This window comes from Pelodiscus sinensis, chromosome 30 (genome assembly GCF_052426305.1).
Source record: "Pelodiscus sinensis isolate ZL-2025 chromosome 30, ASM5242630v1, whole genome shotgun sequence".
Taxonomy (NCBI): Eukaryota; Metazoa; Chordata; order Testudines; family Trionychidae; genus Pelodiscus; species Pelodiscus sinensis.
The window spans coordinates 10,687,950-10,693,950 of NC_143081.1; the positions used below are offsets into that span (position 1 = coordinate 10,687,950).

General features: G+C 56.1%; 1 pseudogene; it reads left to right on the forward strand.

Annotated features, from left to right (window-relative positions):
* Positions 1–4,551: 4,551 nt before the first annotated feature.
* On the forward strand, positions 4,552–5,412 carry LOC149521204 (immunoglobulin heavy variable 1-46 pseudogene; annotated as a pseudogene).
* The last annotated feature ends 589 nt before the right edge of the window (positions 5,413–6,001 follow it).

The following is a 6,001-nucleotide window of genomic DNA, read 5'->3' on the forward strand; positions in this document are numbered from 1 at the left end:
TGGGTGGGCACGCTTCATAGAACTGCTCCATCATGACCAGCTTGAGCAGCTCCTCTGCGGTCTGGGCTCCGACTCCAGACACCCACTTGCGGCAGTATTGCGCCAGGCGGAAGGCCGGGTCCACATAGGTCTCCCGTGGCCCTTTCTGTACCCCCCGGAACTTCTTCCTGTACATCTCGGGGGTCAGCCCGAACTTGTGCAGCAGGGCCTCCTTGACTCGGTTGTAATCCCCTGGCTGTAGGTCCTCCAGCTGACTGAGCACTCCGGCCGCCTCCTGGTTCAGTGCGGGGATGAGCTCCTGCAGCCAGTCAGCTGGGGGAACCCGTTGCAGTCCACAGGCCCTCTCAAAGGCACTGAGGAACCCGTCTATGTCACCCATGTCCTTCAATTGGGCCACCATGAGCCTCTCCAAGCGTCTGGCAGTCCTGGGACCCTGGGGCCCATCCGCACTTGGCGCAGCCGGTGCCCCGCCGGTTCTCCGCTCTGCCATGGCCAGCTCATGCTGCCGCTGCCTCTCTCGATCTTGGCGCTCCCTCTCTCGATCCTGGCGCTCCTTCTCTCGGTCCTCTACTTCCAATTCCCTGATCCGCAGCTGGATCTCCAGCCGCCGCAGCTCCGCTGGGCTGGCCCCTGCCCTAGATGGGCTACGGCTTGCAGGCCTCCCGGGAGACGCTGTCTCATCTCTCCGTTGGGTTCCAGCGCTCCTCCCCCTCTCTGAGCCTGACACACTCTCAGGGGGGGTCTGGCTGCTTCCCCTGGGGACAAGATCCTGGCCCCGTGGCTGGTCATTCTCTTCCAGCTGGGTAATCAGCTGGGCCTTGGTTGCTTTCTGCACAGGCAAGCCCCTCTCTCTGCACAGCCCCACCAGCTCTGCCTTCAAGAGTCGGGCGTAGGCCATCTGCCCGCTGGGCCCCTCGGTGCAGACTCACCAGTCTAGTGCTGCAGCGCCCCACGATTCCCAGGAACCGCTTCGCTCTGTCTCCAGCACGCCTGGCTCCAGGGCTCTTGCTTCTACTGCGCCTTGTCGCTTGCCGCTGGGAGCTTCATCCACGGGGTGCAGTGCATCCCACCCCTGACACCAGTGTGACGGCGCGTTGGGGGTTCCCCGTCTCCTGCACCCCGAAATGGCACAAACAGACTGTACCAGCCAGTGGAATTGAGGGTGGTTTATTGCTCCTCCAGCACAGCGCAGCACAGATGTAATCTGGTTACAGGAACTGGGCTAGGATGCCTCAGGCCCCCTTGAGATGGGGGAGACTGGGCCCCTAAAACTCCAGCTCCTCTCCCTAGGCTGTCTCATCCATCCTCCCAGACAGCCACCCACCTACTAACTAAATTCCCTTGCAGCCCTGCCCCCCCAGTCAGGGCAGCATTCCACCTTCCTTTGTTCCTCTCCATGGGGGGTGTCTGGCCCCTGGCTCAACAGGTTTGGCCTTACCTCTGCCTAGCGAGGTTTTCCCTGCTGGGTCTTGCTCCAGACAGCAGGGGTCACCACAGCCCAGCAAGTACCCCCACTACGTCACAAGGGGCCAGCTCCCAAATCCAGCTGATCCAGTCTGGGGCAGAAATCAAGAAGCCCGGAGAGTCCGTGAAGGTCTCATGTAAAACCTGCGGCTACAGCTTTACCGACTATTACATTAGCTGGGTCCGGCAGGCTCCCGGGGAAAGCCTGGAGTGGCTGGGATACATCTATCCCGGTAATGGTGGCACTAGCTACTCCCCGGCCTTCCAGGGGCGAGTCACCATGACCAGGGCCAACTCCATAACCACGGCCTGGCTGCAGCTGGGCAGCCTGCGAGCCGATGACACCGCCACGTATTACTGCGCTCGGCACACGGTGACACAAACCAAAACAACAGCCCTTCAAAAACCCCAGTGAGAGAACCCAGGTGTCCTGCCAACCCTGGAGCCTTTAGTCCCTCCGGCGAGCATTTGCCCAGATCAACAAGCCGGGGTCATTTGTCCCAAATTTCATAGGCCCGTCACGGTCAGTTGTTTAGTTATTTCTGGCTGCAGCGTTAAATCAGTTTTCAGAACAGGCTTCTGTGACAGTCATCTGTGTCATCAGCAAAACAGCCCGGAGCGAATGCCCTGAGTGATATACGATAGGAGATTTGAAGGAGGGGTTTTCAATATCTCTGCTTGAAGGTGTTCCTCAGTGAATAAAAAAATACTGGACTGAAAGAGAAGAGGGGTGCCTGTAGCCCATGTCAACCTCCCTTTGACAGTGGAGTCTCAAATTCCTGCTCCCACATCAGGCTCAGGAGGGATGATCCTGGCTGTTTCATTTCCTAGGTAAGTGCTCTAACCACTATAGGAAACCCCACCGACTCCTTCCCTGGCACAAGGGGCTTGGGAGCGTTATTAAGTATCATCTGAAGCACCTACCTTTAGGACAGGGCTGTGAATCCCAAATGCAGTTAGATACTTAACTCCCTTTCACAGGTGGGACCCCTCCTCCGCATTTGCTAAAACTAGAAGCTGCACCAGACAGCCCTACTACCCAGTTTGCTGCCTTTTGTAGCCCTCCTACTAGCCCCCAGCACTCCGCACAGCGAACAGGAGGTGTGATCCCCCGTACCTGGGGAGTCGCAGTTAAATAAGGTGATGCGGGGGCCCGCCAGGGGCTACCCCTGGCAGATGGAATTCGGCCTGTGGGCCAGTATTTGTCCATCGCTGGTTTACAGCCAGTCACAAGTGACTGCACGTGGGATATTTATCTCGCCCGGGTATCCATTGACAAACTCCACGTACATGTCTGTTCCCAGAAGCCCTCGTACCTGTTTCTCATCAGTCTCGGAAGCTCTTTCTAAGGAGCGGTCAGTGCTATTATGCCCCGTTTCACAGAGGGGGAAACTGAGGTACAGGAAGCAGAAGGGACTTGCCCGCAGTCCCCCAGCACCCAGGAGCAAAGCAAGGAACCGCATTCACGTCTCTTGAGTCCCAGCCTGGTTCTTTGTCCTCGCAGATTAGTATGCTCCATATCCAGCAATGCGGACGTGACCGTGCGGGGTTGCAGGTAAGACTAGAGCAAACTTTTTAATACCAGGGACCGCAAACCCATTCACAAACTTTTAGCAGACCGGTAACAGTTAATTTGCATATTTGCATATTCTCGGTCTCCAACTCTTGAGCAGATCCCAACAGCTGAGCCAAACATAGAATCGCCCATTCCCAGCTGGAATGGCGCCGGTGTGGATCAGGCTTCGCGCGGAGGCACTAGGGGGCAGTGTTGCTACACATCTGAGGCAGCGGCAGGCGGTAAAAAGTTGATGCGGATTCAACCTTTACCTTGGTTTCCTGGAATCGTCCCAATCTATCAGCCGACCCCCCACCCTGCCCTTATCTTTAGGAGGGCTCCATGTGCCCCTGCATGATCTTCAGACCGGCCTGCCTATGGGGCGGGGGGACGGGGCAATTTGCCCAAGGGCCTTGACAATTTTAAAGGGCCTAGGGCCCCCCAGCCGCTCCTGCTGACAGCACCCTCCACACATGGAAGCAGCCAGCACCGTCCCTGCGGCATCTGGGGGTGGGATGTCTCTGCGGGCTGCCCCCTCCCAGCACCAACTCCGCACTCTCATTGGCTGGGAACTAGCTTCAGGGGCAGAGCCTGCAGGCAGCGGTACTCTGAGACCCCCTGCACCACCCGCCTAGGAGTCACTGCCAGAGGGAGGCGCCTCCCTGAGCACCTTCTATGAAGTTACCTTCATTGCTTCGGAGCTTTGCTCAGCACATGGGGTGACCAGCCAGCGAGCTCCAAACAAACACAACGAAGCATCATCACCCAGCACCCAGTCAGCCTGTGTCACCCTCTGTCACAGGACACTGTGAAGGGCAAGAGTGTAACAGCCCCCCTCTCCCTTCTCCAGCCCCTGCGGACACAAGTGACCAAGCGACACGAAGCTAAAAGGACAAAGAGGGGGGATCGTTTCTGTGGTTACTGAAGGGACAGATCCGCACGGAGGCAGCAAAGTGTCACGTTCGCTTCAGAAACCGAATAGAAGAATAAGCACCAGGAATTATTGGCTTCAGCTCTGCAGGCTGGGCTGGATCTTCAGCGCGAGGCTATCCCCAGCCTAATCCCTTCCCAATCAGCACGAGTTCGGTGCCCAGAGCCCCTTGGAAGATCACCGCTCCCAGGGAGATTTCCCCACAGGAGCGCGCTCGTGTTCACACATCCCTGGATTCTGTGTTATGTCAGTTTGACACCCATTTGCTGTCACATTGTCATAGCCCGACACTGGGCACCTTGACATTCACCAATTGTCCTTTACTCACACGGACGGCCCGCCGACATCACAGTAGCTTTCGTTTTGTCCTAGATCGGGGCCCAAATTCCATAGACCTGCTCTTGCCGCCTCCGTGGCTGCGTCCCTCCAGATTCGGAGGCCATTCATGAGTAAAGGCGGGCAAAGCCGAGGTTTTGTCATACCATGTAGCCACGCCCACATGCAAATGTGGGGGGAAATGTGCCTGATAAAGAACAGCCAGGGGGGCTCGCCAACAGGCGGCTGGTTTCCTGCTTTGCAGCACACAAGGTGGGAGAGGAGAATGGCAATGATCGCTCTGGGGTTCTGTTTCCTTCTGGCGGCTGTCTCAGGTAAGGGGATGGACGCCGGTGTCTGCCGGGCACAGCTGGGCTGGGGGAGCAAAGATGGTTTGAAGATGAAGACGTAGGAGGTGGATCAGGAACTCGGGATTCTAAATCGCAGCTCTGAGGAAATCGCACACGCTGGAATTTTAAACCCAAATAGGGTATTCTGATGCCCAATTTTCATTACTCTGTAGTAGGAATGCCGTACGCAGCTCTGAAAAACCTCCAGCCCAGTTATACCTCAGTTTCCCCTCTGCAAGAAGGATAACTGTACTTCTTCTGAACAGGAATATGCCATGGACAAATTCTTTATTATTAAAAGGCAGATCAGACCCTGTGATAAGGCAGGGAAGGGTACTTGGATAAGGCTGGGAAGAGGAGGAATAGAATGGAATTAACGGTATTTTTTTTTATTGACAGGTGCCAGCTCCCAGATCCAGCTGACTCAGTCTGGGGTAGAAATCAAAAAGCCTGGAGAGTCCGTGAAGCTGACATGTAAAACCTCCGGCTACACATTTACCAGCAATTACCTTAGCTGGGTCCGGCAGGCTCCCGGGAAAGGCCTGGAGTGGATAGGATACATTGATCCCAGAGATAGTGAAACAGGCTATGCCCAAAATTTCCAGGGGCGATTCACCATCACCAGGGAGAACTCCATAAGTACGACCTGGCTGCAGCTGGGCAGCCTGCGAGCCGATGACACTGCCACGTATTACTGTGCTCGGTGCACAGTGACACAAACCGCAGCTACCGCCGTTCAAAAACCCCGCGAGGGGACCCAGGCTCCTAACTCTCCACATAGCCAACAGGAGCTGTGATCCCCGTACCTGTGGAGGCGCAGGTAAATACGGCATGTGGGGTCCGATCAGGAGCTAACTCTGACTATCGGAATCCGGCCCCCGGGCCAGTATTTGCCCACCTCTGGGCTCCATCAAGTTACAAGAGACAGGAAGCTACAAGGTGTATTTACCTTACCCGTGTGTTCATGGACAAACACCGGAAACGTGTCTGTTCCTGGCAGTCCCTGCTTCTCATCAGATGTGGATGCTCCATCTAAAGAGAGGTCACAGATTGGGAAAATGAAGTTCAGGGAGCAGAAGGAACCTGGCTGCTGTCACCCGGCAGGTCAGGGACAAAACCAGGAACCGCATGGACGTCTCCTGAGCCCCAACCTGGTGGTTGGGTGTCAGGGCCGACCCACAACATTTTGGCATGTGAAGCAGGGAGCTCAAATGACGCCCCCATGCTCCGTCGCTTTGGCCAAAACTTTGTAAGGTCTCAATACTGCCTTTTTCCTGTTCTTTGTTCCCTCCTTCCTCCAGCACAGCACTCCACCATCTCTATGCATCTAGAGCAGAGAGAATACCAGCAGCAGACACAATTTTCTATACACTGGGTCCTAGTGGC